Source organism: Crinia signifera, chromosome 1 (assembly GCF_055691185.1).
Source record: "Crinia signifera chromosome 1, ASM5569118v1, whole genome shotgun sequence".
Lineage (NCBI taxonomy): Eukaryota > Metazoa > Chordata > Amphibia > Anura > Myobatrachidae > Crinia > Crinia signifera.
Window position 1 is genome coordinate 411,876,170 of NC_139217.1, and position 14,712 is coordinate 411,890,881.

General features: G+C 45.2%; 1 long non-coding RNA gene across 9 annotated transcripts in view; it reads left to right on the forward strand.

The window, feature by feature from the left end:
* The window catches only part of LOC146017235 (uncharacterized), a 73,144-nt gene extending 67,281 nt beyond the window's left edge, over window positions 1–5,863 (forward strand). For 5 of the 9 annotated variants that reach the window (XR_014450158.1, XR_014450146.1, XR_014450140.1 and 2 more), the window contains one exon: window positions 4,054–5,862. This is a non-coding gene — a long non-coding RNA (uncharacterized LOC146017235). Of the gene's footprint in view, window positions 1–4,053 lie in introns of all 9 variants that reach the window. The other 4 variants (XR_014450134.1, XR_014450116.1, XR_014450128.1 and 1 more) reach the window with 4 other exon arrangements.
* Window positions 5,864–14,712: the final 8,849 nt, after the last annotated feature.

Consider the following 14,712-nt stretch of genomic DNA (forward strand, 5'->3'; position numbering starts at 1 on the left):
ATTATCTCTGCACAAGTAACACCTGCAGTGCACATGGTTTTGTCCATCTAAGAAATACTTTGTCAGAAAGAGTGAACTAGAATAAGGGCCTCAGTTCCTGCTGGAGCCTGCACAAAAATAGCCCTGTATATATATATATATATATATATATATATATATACAGACTCTCCAGGGACCGGCACTCCGCAATCTCCCAATGGGCATCAGCCGGGGTGCTCACAGAAATAAATCATACAAGCAATCCAGGAACACTGCGTGCACTCTCACCGACTTCAAAAAGCAAGACTCAGACACAGTGGAAATAGTGCTGATGTTTGGGGATTTAACCCCTTCCTGACACAGCCAGTTTTTGCGTTCCTGACAGAGCCATTTTTTTTCAAATCTGACATGTTTCACTTAAGTGGGGATAACTTTTTTTTGCTTTTACTTATCCCAGTGATTTTGAGATTGTTTTCTCGTGACACATTGTACTTCAAATTAGTGGTAAATTTGGGTCGATACAGTCTGTGGTTTTTTGTGAAAAATACCAAAATGTCGTGAAAAAATGGAAAATTTTGCAATTTGCAAAATGTCACATTTTCTGCTTGTGAGACAAATAAACATACCACTCAAAATAGTTAATAACTAACAAAGACCATATGTCTACTTTATGTTGCAATCATTATTTCAACCTCCTTTTCATTTTTTTGGACACTAGGAGGCTTCAAATATGAATAGCAAATTCTCAAATTTTCAAGAAAATTTCAAACACTGATTTTTTTAGGGACCAGTTCAGTTCTGATGTGACTTTGAGGGACTTGTATGTGAGACACCCCCATAAATGATGCCATTTCAAAAACTGCACCCCTCACAGTATTCAAAACAGCATTTTGGAAGTTTGTTAACCCTTTATGTGTTTCACAGGAATTAAAACAAAGTGTCGGTGAAATTTCAAAATTTCTTTTTTTTTTGCAGAGTTTCAATTTTAATACATTTTTCTAACGAATACAGTAGATTTTACTAGAGAAATGTGACTAAAAATTGATTCCCCCAATTCTTTTGTTTTCATAAATATCCTATATGTGGCCCTAGTGTGCACGTTGACCAAACCACAGGCTTCATAATAGAAGGAGCACCTACTTGATTTTGGAGCCTCCTTTTTTATGAGATTTTTTTTTAGGCACCATGTAGGTTTCTAGGCACCATAAGTGCTAAAAGTTAGGAACCTCCCCCACAAGTCACCCCATTTTGCAAACTACACCCTTCAGGGAATTCATTTAGGGGTATAGTGTACATTTCAAACCCCCAGGGGTTTCACCAATTTTGATACAACTGGGCTGTGAAAATGAAAAAATTTAATTTTTCATTTTCACAGCTCAGTTGTATCAAAATTGGTGAAACTCCTGGGGGTTTGAAATGTACACTATACCCCCTGATGAATTCCCTGAAGGGTGTAGTTTGCAAAATGGGGTCACTTGTGGGGGGGTTCCACTGTATGGGTGCTTCAGGGGTCATTCAACCAGAATCTGTGCTGCAAAATCCAAAAATCACTCCTTCCCTTCTGAGTCCTGCCATGCACCCAACTGGTATTTTTTGGTCACATGTGAGGCATTGCCATACTCGGGAGAAATTGGGGCACAGATTTTGGGGTGCTTTGTCTCCTTCATTCCTTGTGAAAATGAAAAATTTTGAGCCAGATCTGCATTTTTGTGTAAAAAAATGTAATTTTTTACACAAAAATGCAGATCTGGCTCAAAATTTTTAATTTTCACAAGGAATGAAGGAGACAAAGCACCCCAAAATCTGTGCCCCAATTTCTCCCGAGTATGGCAATGCCTCACATGTGACCAAAAAATACCAGTTGGGTGCATGGCAGGACTCAGAAGGGAAGGAGTGATATTTGGTGGTGGAATGAATGGTGGGTGCTATGTCGCATTAGCAAGACCCCCGAAGCACCAATACAGTGGAACCCCCCCCACATGTGACCCCATTTTGGTCACCAGCTTTGGGAGGGGGGCTGGCGCTGCGGCTGGTGGGGGGGTGGAAGGGGTGCTGGCGCTGCGGCAGCCGGGTGGGTGGGAGGGGGGGCTGCCGGGTGGGAGGGGGGGGGGCTGGCGATCGGTGCTGTACTTAACAGCACCGATCACCACCGATCACTGTGTTACCGAGCGGCTTAGCCGCCGGTAACACAGAAAACGCTGCAATTGGCTGTTCACATTTGAACAGCCAATCGCAGCGATCGCCGCGAGGGGGGGATGTCTGCTGTCAGGGACAGCAGACATCTCCAAACTGTCACCGCGTCTATAGACGCGGTGACAGTTTAAAACCATGACGTATATATACGTCTTCGGTCGGGAAGTACCTCCCGACCATGACGTATATATACGTCATATGTCGGGAATATCTTTCTATATATATATATATATATATATATATATATATATATATATGTGTGTGTGTATGTGTGTGTAGATATATATATATATATATACACATATATATACACATATATATGTGTATATATATATATATACATATATATGTGTATATATATATATATATACATATATACACATACATATATGTGTGTATATATATATACACATACACACACACATATATATATATATTTATATATATATATATATATATATTTCAGTACATTTTTTTTTTAACACATCTCATACATGCTGCTGCTGCTGCGGCTTTCGGGGGGGGGTGGGAGGGGGGAAGCGCTGCGTGCGCTGAGGCTGCCTACTGCTGCCGGGGGAGCTGGGGGAGCTGCCGGAGCTGCCGGGTGAGTGCCGGGTGGATGGGAGGGGGGTGCTGCTCATCGGTGGTGATCGGTGCTGTACTTAACAGCACCGATCACCACCGATCCCTGTGTTACCGAGCGGCTTAGCCGCCGGTAACACAGGAAACGCTGTGAATGGCTGTTCAAATTTGAACAGCCAATCACAGCGATCGCCGACCGGGGGGGTCATCCCTGCCCCCCCTGGGCGGCGAGGGGGGATGTCTGCTGTCAGGGACAGCAGACATCTCCAAACTGTCACCGCGTCTATAGACGCGGTGACAGTTTAAATCCATGACGTACATTTATGCCATGTGTCGGGAAGTACTTCCCGACCATGACGTAAATGTACGTCAAATGTCGGGAAGGGGATAATTCCCGTTTTCAAAGCAAAACAATGGTGCAAGACCATTGTTTTGCTTTGAAAACGGGAATTAAATCCCGAAACGTCAGCACTATTTCCACTGTGTCTGAGTCTTGCTTTTTGAAGTCCGTGAGAGTGCACGCAGTGTTCCTGGATTGCTTATATATATATATATGTAGCTATATAGATACAGATCTATTATATATACATATCACTATCCGGATCTGTAACTTCCAGTTCTCATTAGGACTGCGCTACTCATTAGGACCTCTAGCATCTATCTATCTGTCCAGTAGGACCTCTTGCATTTGTCTCCTCCAAGGCTGTGGCCATTTTTGCAAGAGACATATTCATCAGATAAGATTCCATAAGCACATGCTGATTTGGAAAGAAGGGTCCCTCCGTTGATGCACCAGTAGCATAGAGGCCAATTTTATTTCACATTTTCTAAATTTTTTGATGAAAAACCATTTACCATTATGTATCATTTAAATTAAAAGCCACTATAGAATCTTCCTTTATTGTATCAATAAAATAAGCAAAGAAAGAATTTTAAAATACAGATAAAATAAATTGGTTATAGTATAAAAAGGTGGACATGCAGTTTTCATGTTTTTTGGCTGATAATTTGTAGATTTCATGACATGAACTTTGCTCACCATGCTTCGGGCCAGATGCCTTAATCCACTACTGCTGCGTTCGGCTCACGGTACCATTCCCTATCGGAGTCCATGTGGATGTAAAGTTGGAAATACTGGGAAAAAAAAGATTTTTTTTTCCCAAAAAACTCATGTCGACCATTGCCATTGCCATGCTGACCCTTTGCTTTTTTCTATGTTGACCTTGTACATGGAAACCATATTATGTTGACCTATTGACCTGTTCTCCCTCCCTCTTTCTCTGCCAATTCCTCCCCTAGGGTGTTGACTTCCAATGACTGACATATGCCTGGTATTCGCTGACTGGGAACGAAGACAATCCGGAGTCACAATTTGTTCCCTACTCCTGATTGAGTGCTAGCTAAGCTGAAACCTATACCGATTGGGATAACAACATATAATGGGTCTAGGTTGGCTGAAGAAACAAACGACAATGGAGAAGAGTCTGGGGCAGAAAGCCCAAGGAGAAGGTGTAGAGTGTAGCTGGTGTGTAAGATATGCAGGTATTGAGAGTTGGAGGGTGGAGGGCCCTGGAACTTACAGCCTAAAGAGAATAATAGTATCCTTTGTTATAATCAGTATAGTCCCAGAGAAGCAGAATATATAAAACAATAAGAAGGAAGCCACTTTCACCAAGGTTGGGTTCTCGCAGTCAATGGCGTAACTAGATACATGTGGGCCCCATAGCAAAAGTTTGTAAGGGCCCCTTTATCACCTAATGCTGAAAAATGTATACAGCACACGATACTTTGACATGCAAATTGGGCCTGGGCCCCATAGCTGCTGCACCCCCTGCACCTATGGTAGTTACGCCCTTGCTCGCAGTGATTGCCCACACTCATCATTAAAACCCTGCACTATGGACACAGAGGGGAATAGGTGCATAATTTCATCCATGCCATTTGCTAGCAATGCGGTGGCTCATAAAAGAAAGAGATCTGTCATTGGGGTATGAAGCAGTGATAAACGAGGAGAAGTGAGCCAGAGGAGAAGTGGCCCATGGCAACCAATCAGCTGCTCTATATAATTTTATATTATGCAAATTATAGATGTTACTTCAGCGCTGATTGGTTGCCATGGGCCACTTCTCCTCTGGCTCACTTCTCCTCAAGGCAATAGGCAGTAACTTATTTTTGAACGGAGCTGTATATTTGAGTGATATTTTTTAATTTACATTTCTTCTAATCTATGAAACATGCAGACCGGACTAACAATTGTGACTGATTAGTAAAGTGTGCATTACTAATCACAATTATATTGACTTTTAATGCATGGAGACCACAAGCTGACACACCTTGGCCACTTGCGAACCATTTAGTGAAAGAACATGCCAATTATTAAGGATATTTGCTTCCCCTATATAACTAATACATGAGTACTTAGCTTGAAGTGACGTGGTCTTAGGTTAAATTCTACAATCACACACCTAAACCAACAGAACGAAATGACTCCATAGTAGAGACCATGGAGGAGGAAGTGGCTAATCAGATAAATGTGAGGAAAGTTTGGAATAAGACTGCTAAGGGGTAATAGGAGATATTACTGCTGTGTTCTTTAGGCTGTTCTTGTTTTCTTTCAGTAAAAGTTCTATCAGCTGGAGTAGCTGCTGTGTTCTTTGAAGAGGGCTCCTCTTTCCCTGTAATCAGATTCCGTATTCCCAATGCTCCACTCTGCTTTGCCAGCACAAACACACGTCAGCAGCTGCACAGCCCTTTACAGAGGTATCAAGAAGTTATCAAGCAATTACTTCCATTTAAAACCCAAGCCTATGATTTTTACATCAGTAGAGGTAAGGAGAAGACAAGCCATACGTAAAAACAGGAGGTGCACAAAATATATGCACAGGGTAATCTATATCACTTACATTTTTGTAACGATACAAGAACGTGAAGTCTGTGAATACAGTATGTCATTATTCAATTCATTAATAAATAAAGTTCATGCTGAAAAAAATAGTCTTGTGATTTGTGTATTTATACTGGTATATTTATGTTCTTGTTTGGAAACTTTCAGAGCAGGTGCTAAATTATTTCAAATGCAAAACAACTCATTGCCTCCACGGTGAACCAAAGGGGAAGGAAATGGAATTTATATAGAAAAAAACAAAACATTAAACAAAAATGAACTGCATAGCATATTCTTTTTCCATCTATCTATCTATCTATCTATCTATCTATCTATCTATCTATCTATCTATCTATCTATCTATCTATCTATCTATCTATCTATCTATCCTATATTTCACAGCATTGTAGAGTGGACTTTGCTAGCAGAATCAGAATCAACTATATTTGCCAGGTATACACCCATGTACCAGAAATGTAACTCCAGTTGCCACTACACCACATATCCACATAGATAAACAAACAACTTACATAGAAATGAAGCCCTGTACACATGGGGTGAACCAGTCTCTTTGCTGAGCGACGGGCTTAAGCAGGATCACTCAGCACACATCGTGGTACACCTGTGATGCACACCTCAGCGATCGGTGCAGCCCCGTGCAAGCACTGTCTTTCCCTGCAGGCGATGGTGATGAACGTGACTGCGCATCGCCGTTGCCCGGGCTATACACATGGAGAGATCAGAAGATCACTAAGTATGTACACTGCTTAACTTCTCCAGAGCCAATTTAGGGGCCGATTCATACCCTTTCTTACGGGTATGAATTCTGCCCCTTCCCTGATGTTATCGGGTTTGCGCATGACTGCATATGCGCATGCGCAAACCCCGGGAGCGAATGGCTTTGTTGAGTTTCACACCCGCTGAGCTGTTCATTCTGGGAGGGAATGGGGCATGTAAGGGGCGGTAGCAGGGGAATGCTCAACGTTTTATGGGGATCCACATATAAATGCTGGGCATTCGCCTGAGGACCCAGGTGTTGCGATGCCTGTGTGGGGTGGGCAGCTGATGTCACATGACATCAGTGCCCGTCCCCTTTTCTGTGATCTACGGCCATCTGAATGTATGGATTTACTTTTCAGAGTGAAGGCTGCAGAAATCATTATAGTCAGCAACCATTGAATTATTCCTCCTCCATTCAGCCGCATGCGAGGGGATTTGCTTGGGTACACATGCAAATGCGGGAATTCAGGGGCCAGAGGGGGGGTGGGGGGCAGCCGGCGGGCTATGTTGAATCAGGCCCTTAGTCAGAGGCCAGTTCATCTATCCAGGGCCGGATTAAGCCTTTGGGGGTCTTTAGACAGGGGGGCCCCCCCTCCCACTTGTCATTAATGGCCGCAAACTGCACGGGAGAATATTACACTGTCAAAACACAGAGTAAAGGCAGTATAAACTTGGTGAATGGTAAATTCATATACTTGGTAAATATATATATATATATATATATAGGGGCGTGGCTTGGCCAGGCATGTGAGCAGAAGCTGACTCCGAGAGCTCCCCACTAATCCTGCCACTAATCCTACTTTCCTGCACCCTATATACACCTGGGTCGCCTCCAAATAAGCATAAGGCAGCGCTGCTGTGTGGAGACATTGCCTGTACCTGAAAGCTCTGAGAAACCGGCAGCTCCTGGTCCCAGCACAGCCCCGGACGTCCACCTTGAGTCAGGACCCGCCATCTTGAGGCCTGACGCGCTGGCTGCCTGCGACGGGACCCTCTCCTCCTCACGCCGTCCACAAACAGCAGCGACGAGGTGAATCTTCCCTTCTCCCCCCGCCTGACAGCTCCGTGAAGGTCCCGGCGCGCGGCTGTGACACACGCCCGCAGCTCCGTTCCCCCGCTCGGCTCACACTGCCTGGAGCGGCTGGCTGGACGTGGGAGCTAGCAGCCCTCCACCCTACCACCCTGCGGGAGGCGGCGGCTCCCTAACGGGATCTATGAGACGTCAGGTGAGCCTGAACTGAAAGCACCAGACGGGTGAGCGGTGTCATAGGGGGAAGCGGAGCAAGGCACAGAGACGGCGTCCTCTCCCTCCCCTCCACCCCTGATTCCTACCTCTGACTGGGGCATGCCAGACGCCCTACCCTAACCCTCAGCACCTACACCCTGTATAAACCTTTGCCCTGGACGTTTTTTTTTTTTTTGGTATTCTTTTTTTATACTAATTGGGAATTCTGTATAACCCCCAGGACCCAAGCCTCTTACATCTTAGACTGGGCCTGTTATCCTTGGGCTTCGTTTTTTCCCTTCACTGCTGTATCCCTCTCCCTTTTTTTTAAAGAGGAGCCATTTTGGAGCCAATTGATTGTACAGCTTGCTCCCTCTGCTGGTCTTTCTGAGAAATTACATCCAACCTCATTGATATCCTAACAGCAATGGGGAAATCTACTGCTGCAGCAGCTGCGGCTAAGCTAGAAAAATATGCCCGCCCTTCCCAAGCCACATCCTCAACACAGCCCTCCCAGGCCCCTAACCCTCCTCCACCGCCACAGGCAGAAGATGAACCACCGCCTTCTGAGAGCCCTGCACAATCCACGCAACAGATCCTGCTGGCCATATCTGCGTCTGAACAGAGAGTCACAGATAAGATAGGCCAGGTGCAGTCAGACATTTCCCTCATTCGTCATGATATGCAAAAAATGAGAGAAAGGGTGGGAGAGGCGGAACACCGCATATCTGACTTGGAAGATACAACCAATCCCCTCAAGACCGCGGTTGCTGATTTGACCACACAGATGTCAGCTGTCAAGTCCAAACTGTCGGATATGGAGGGTCAGCTGCGTCGCAACAATGTCCGCTTTGTGGGCCTCCCCGAGAGAGCGGAAGGCTCCGCCCCTGAGAAGTTCCTCGAGAGGTGGCTCCGGGACCTGTTTCCAGACGGTGACTTTAGCCAACACTTTGCAGTTGAAAGGGCCCATCGTCTCCCCGCCAGGGCCCCACCCCCGGGTGCACCCCCGCGTACATTCATTGCCCGCTTCTTGCATTACAGAGACAGGGATGCCGTTCTCCGCCTTGCCCGTGTGCAGGGTCCCCTGAAGTTCGACAACCAAGTCGTGGCAGCATATCCTGATTTCGCCGCAGACATTCAGAAAACAAGAGCGCAGTTTCTTCAGGTCAAGAGAAAACTCTGAGACCGTCAAATTCAATATTCTATGCTTTTCCCGGCACGCTTGCGGGTAGTGCTGGATGGAGATTCTCACTTCTTTAACACTCCACAGGAGGCTGAACACTGGCTTGATCGTAGGCCATAACATTTTGGCCAACCTTCCACATGTGAGCATAAAAGTTCAGTCTTCTCTAAAATGGGGACTATTGTTGTAGTAGAGCCTATTGTCTTTTGAATGCTTAATGGTACTTTATGAAAGCGACCCAGGGCATCACATTTTTTTTTCTGTCTAAACCTAATCCTTATACAGGAAATGTGTTCCCAAATGGAGCTTAATGCTAGGAAATAGTTAACATATAGGTGACCGCTGGTCTCTATACCCCTGAGGTTTTTTATTCTCTTCTCTTTTACTGGTAATTATTGGTTAGTTAGGTTATTTGTTTAGGTTACTAGGGATCCAAAGTATATCTAATGTTCAATAGGTATACCGGGTGGGTTGGGATGTTGGGGTTGTTTTTCCTCTCTGTACTCTTTTTCTTTTTTTTTTCTTCATTATTTTCTTTAAAGTGTAAAATGGTAACTTATATAATACTACCCAGATGTGTTTGTAAAAATGAACATGTGTACAGGTATAGAAGGCGGAAGTTGATGGCCCCCACAAAGGAAACGTTAACGCTAGCCTTAAAGTAAAGGGACTTAGACTATGTGGGTATCCCTCCCTTCATATCTTCTTGCTCCTCGAAAACTTATATCCTCTCCTAGCCAACGTCTGTATTTTTTTTCTCTACCCCTTTGCCCCATCCAATCTATGCTATAAATGTCTCAGTCTCAACCTGTAGCGGGGCTCCGCATACTCGGCTGGAATGTCCGGGGACTCAACGACCGCATTAAGCGTTCCCTGGTTCTCTCAGAGGTCAAAAGACACGGGGCAGACATAGTGTGCCTATCGGAAACTCATTTGGTAGGAACCAGAACCATGTCCCTTAAAAAACCTTGGGTGGGCCACATATTCCACTCTACCTTTTCACACAATGCCAGGGGCGTATCTATTTTGGTCAAGAAAACCATTAATTTCCACCTCACTCACCATCAAATAGATCAATACGGTAGATATATCTTCTTGAGGGCGCACATTAACCATACCCTTATGAACATACTTGCTATATATATCCCCCCCCCCCTACAGCAATGAGGTGCTCAGGAAGGCGGTAACGTTTCTAGCCTCTTTCCCATCAGCTCCAATCGTTTGTATAGGAGATTTTAATAACATCTTAGATAAGCACCTGGACAAACTATCAGGCCAAGAACGCCCTACACACCCTGCTGCTCCTGCCCCTACCCCGTTTGCAAAACTTCTCAACGAGCTCAACTTGATTGATGCTTGGAGATTTAGACATCCAAAGCAAATACAGTTCTCCTGTTACTCTGCGGGACATCAGGCATTCTCCAGAATAGACCTGGCGCTTGTCTCTCCAGACCTTACGCACAAAACAATGGCAATTGAATACCTACAGAGAGGGATATCAGACCACTCCCCTATAGTGATCACCCTTGACCTTATGCCGCCTAGGGGTGCTGCTACCTGGCGACTAAATCCCTTCTGGCTTACCCTCATGGCGGATGACGGGAGAATGATCGAGGAGTGGGGCGATTTCCAGAAGAATAATGCCTCCTGTGCAGATTCTGGTATACGACATGATGCGTTTAAGGCCGTCATGCGGGGATCACTTATAAAAAAAATAGCAGCCATTAAAAAAGCTAGTAGGGCGGAGGAAGTGAGGCTAGAGAAAACATGCTCCCAGAGAGAGGCCACCTACTTGGAATCGGGACTGATTGGGGATAGGGAGAGGTGGGATGAGGCACGTAAGGCTTGGACTGACTATCTACTAGATAAGTCCAAGCGCGGACTTCTCTTCTCCTCACATGCAAGATACTCCCAGTCGGATGTAAGCGGCACCTACTTGGCATATCTCGCCCGAGATGACAGGACAATTAACTCTGTTCAAAAAATTTGCGATCCTCGGGGTATGGAATATTTCACCACCCCCGAGATCGCTCAAACTTTCTTGTCATTCTATTCCTCGCTGTACTCGTCTCGGGCGACATATACTCCGAACCAACTAGCTCAATACCTCTCACAGATCCCAATCCCTACCCTTACCCAGAATGATGTCGCTCTCTTAGAAGCTGATATCACGGCCTCGGAGATTGAGGCAGCTATTGCCTCTTTCCCAAACAAAAAATCCCCTAGTAGCGATGGCATCCCGATAGAGGTGTACAAAAAACATAAGGAATACTTTGTCCCCTACCTCCTCCAGCTATATAACGACCTTGTGCGGGATGGTGGTCTCCCCCCATCCATGTCAGAGGCAATAATAGTGGTGATCCCAAAACCTGGAAAAGACCCCACCCTCCCAGATTCTTACCGCCCCATCTCACTCCTCCAGACGGACGTGAAAATACTAGCAAAAATTCTAGCAATTAGACTAAACGCGGTGATCACCACGGTGATACACGAAGACCAATCGGGCTTTATGCCAGGGCGGTCCACAACCCGAAACCTTAGACGGCTCTTTTGTCATCTGCAGGGGGGTACGAACTGTGGGTCGGGGGCGGTGGTGGTGTCACTTGATGCTGCCAAAGCCTTCGACTCCGTTGAATGGGGCTACTTATGGGAGGTCCTGCGATGTTTCGCTTTTGGTCCTGTTTTCATTAACTGGGTCCGCCTCCTCTACTCCTCCCCGAAGGCCCGTATGTTGGTCAATGGGTTCGTGACATCGGCATTTACACTTCACAGAGGGACTAGACAGGGATGCCCTCTATCCCCCACCCTCTTTGCTTTAGCTATAGAACCCTTGGCTATCCTCCTCCGTACATCCCCACTGATTAAAGGTATTCCCCTGGGGGGACAGACAGATGTGGTTTCTTTATACGCAGATGATACTCTCCTTTTTCTTAATGACGCTGGGGCCTCCCTCCAGGCTATGTTGGAAATTGTAGAGACATTTGGGATGTTCTCGGGCCTCCTGGTAAACTGGGGGAAGTCTAGCATCCTCCCCATTTCGGGTATAATTCCAAATGAACTGATCTCCTCCTCTCCTCTACAGTGGGTCCTGAAGTTCAAATATCTGGGAGTTTGGATCACCCCAAAGGTGACAGAGTTCAGATTGCTTAATATTGATCCGGTCACTACTGAGCTGAAGGGGCGTATCCATCAATGGAAGAAACTCCCCCTTATAGTTATGGGCCGAGTCAATCTTGTCAAAATGACAATACTCCCCAAATATTTATACTTACTGCAACACTCCCCAGTCTATATACCCAAGCATACCTTTATGAGCATAAACAGCCTAATCTCATCCTTCATTTGGGGGAACAGACCACCTAGAATCGCATTTAGGACACTAACTAAATCGAGAGTAGATGGGGGCCTGGGTTTACCGAATATTCAAGCATACTACATAGCAGCCCAACTAGCGCACCTCTCGGACTGGATCCAGGGACGCTGTGGGTCTACCTTTGAGTGCGCCTATGCCGAGTGTGTGGGGCCCCGCCTCTCTCCGACTCTGTTCCTTCTCTCCTTTCCTTACACCCCCACTGTCTCTCCCCTCTTTCGGCAGGCGCTAATGGTGTGGCGACAAGCACATAAGATGTGTGGGTGGGGTGGTGTTGAGATGGAGACTCCCTTATGGTATAACAGAACCTACCCTGAATTTAGGCGACTCTCATATGATGGTTTCTGGATGGGGGTGGGTCTAAATTCCGTCTCCCAGCTATTTCTGGAGGGAACTATTAAAACATTTCAACAGCTGTCTGAAGAATTCCAGCTGCCAAACAGGCTTTTCTTCCGATACCTACAACTCCGACATGCTGCTCAGGCCCAGTTTGGCAACCCCCCTCCCTCCACCTCCATATCCCCAGTAAAAACCCTTCTTAACAATCTTCCTAAAAAAGCTCAGGTGTCCACTATATACAGCTACCTTATTGGTCGCATAGATTTTGGCAGTCTGGATACCCTAAAGGCTAAGTGGGAACCTAATATAGGGACCTTAGAAGATGAACAATGGTTGCAGATCCTCAGCTCTGTCAAATATACCACCCCGTGCATGAGATACCAACAAATCTCATTTTATGTTCTACATAGAGCCTACCGCTCCCCCACGTCCATGTTCAAAGCAGGGCTTAGATCAGATGATGTGTGCCCTAGATGTGCCTCACCCGCTGCCGACTTCTGGCACATGCTCTGGTCTTGCCCACAGGTCCATGAATTCTGGGAAGCGGTTTGGGCGGATATAGTTATTACCGAACCCTCTATCCCGGCCATTGACCCTAAATACTGTATGTTCGCCCTCGACTTTGAAGAAAACCTCTCGCCCGCGATATATAAATATGTTCTTTGTTTAACTACCCTGGCTAAGGTCCTTATTGCCAGGAAGTGGTTGACACCACGTACCCAAATATCTATAGCTGGAGAGCCCTAGTGAATGAGGTTTCTGGGCACGAGAGATTCACTTACAGATCCAGAGGCACGCTCGCCTCATATCTGAATAAGTGGAGCAGATGGACCTCCTCCAGATTCGCCACGGCCATTGACATCCAACACAATCTCAATGCTAGGTGAATGGACCGATAAAGAAGATTATTATCAAAACATCAAGCTAAATGACAACCCAACACACTTCTATGTTCTTGATCATACACATCTCTTAACCATGACAGTACACAATTACCATACACAGGTTATGTTATTCTCTTCAGATTTTATTTTGTCTTCTCTTGTTTCTTTTTTCTTCTCTTTCTTTTTTTTTTCCTTCTATCTCTCTCTCTCCCTTAAGAGAGGTAGTAAGATCTTAAAGTAGTTTAGTTAGTTAATTGAAATGTTGAAAAAATAAATATTGTCAGCCCCAAATGTATAGCACGAGGCGTACAACTGTAATGTCTATGTATATAATTTGTTGAACTGAGTATACAAGGAATACACAAACAACATTTTTTGGAACATGCGAAATTTAATATCAATGTATTGAAAAGACATAACTGTACCACTGTTAAAGATGTATGCTTGTGCTAAATGTATATCTTACTTACAATAAAAAAGTTACACAATTAAAAAAAAAAAAAAAAAATATATATATAATATCTGTACCTTACTCTGTAGGAGCCCTGAGAGGCTCAGCGCTGCCTCTAATTAAAAACCCTTCCATGATGAGGCCTCTGCTGCTGTTCTCAATGGGCTTGAGAAGCATATGATGAGATCCACTAAGCAGAGTTCAGCACAAGCTTCTCATCCTCTGACCTCTTGTGCAAAGTCTCATGGGACTTCGTCAACTCCCATTAATGCACTGCACACTTGTGCAGTCAGTGTGCCTTGGCTCCTGATGCTCGGAACCATTAATCATTGTCACATTGGCAGATAGGTGATGCTGCAGCACTACCCCAGTCCTATGCACAAAAGCTAAAAAAAAAAATACATGGCAACCACAGGGGGGCCCTAGATGGAGGGGGGATGGAGAAGTAGTCGCATAGTGTATGGGGGACTTTAGATTTGGGTGGGGTGTGTTGAAACTGAAATCTAAATTGCAGTGTAAAAATAAATCAGCCAGTATTTACTCTGCACAGAAAAAAAATAACACACAAAGCTAGCTCTCTCTATACATGTTACATCTGCCCCACCTGCAGTGCACATGGTTTTGCCACATTTTGAGAACAAATTTGCTCTGCGATTAGCTATTTAACAGGCTCATTATCCAGGCTTTTTAATTGTAATATTATCTAATGGGGCTTGGGCCACATTTTTAGTTTTTGTGAAGGACAATTACTACAGAGCCTGGTACTCTGTAAGCCAGGGCTGGGCAATTGCGGCCCTCCAGATGTTTAGGAACTACACATCCCAGCATGCCTTGCATCAGCT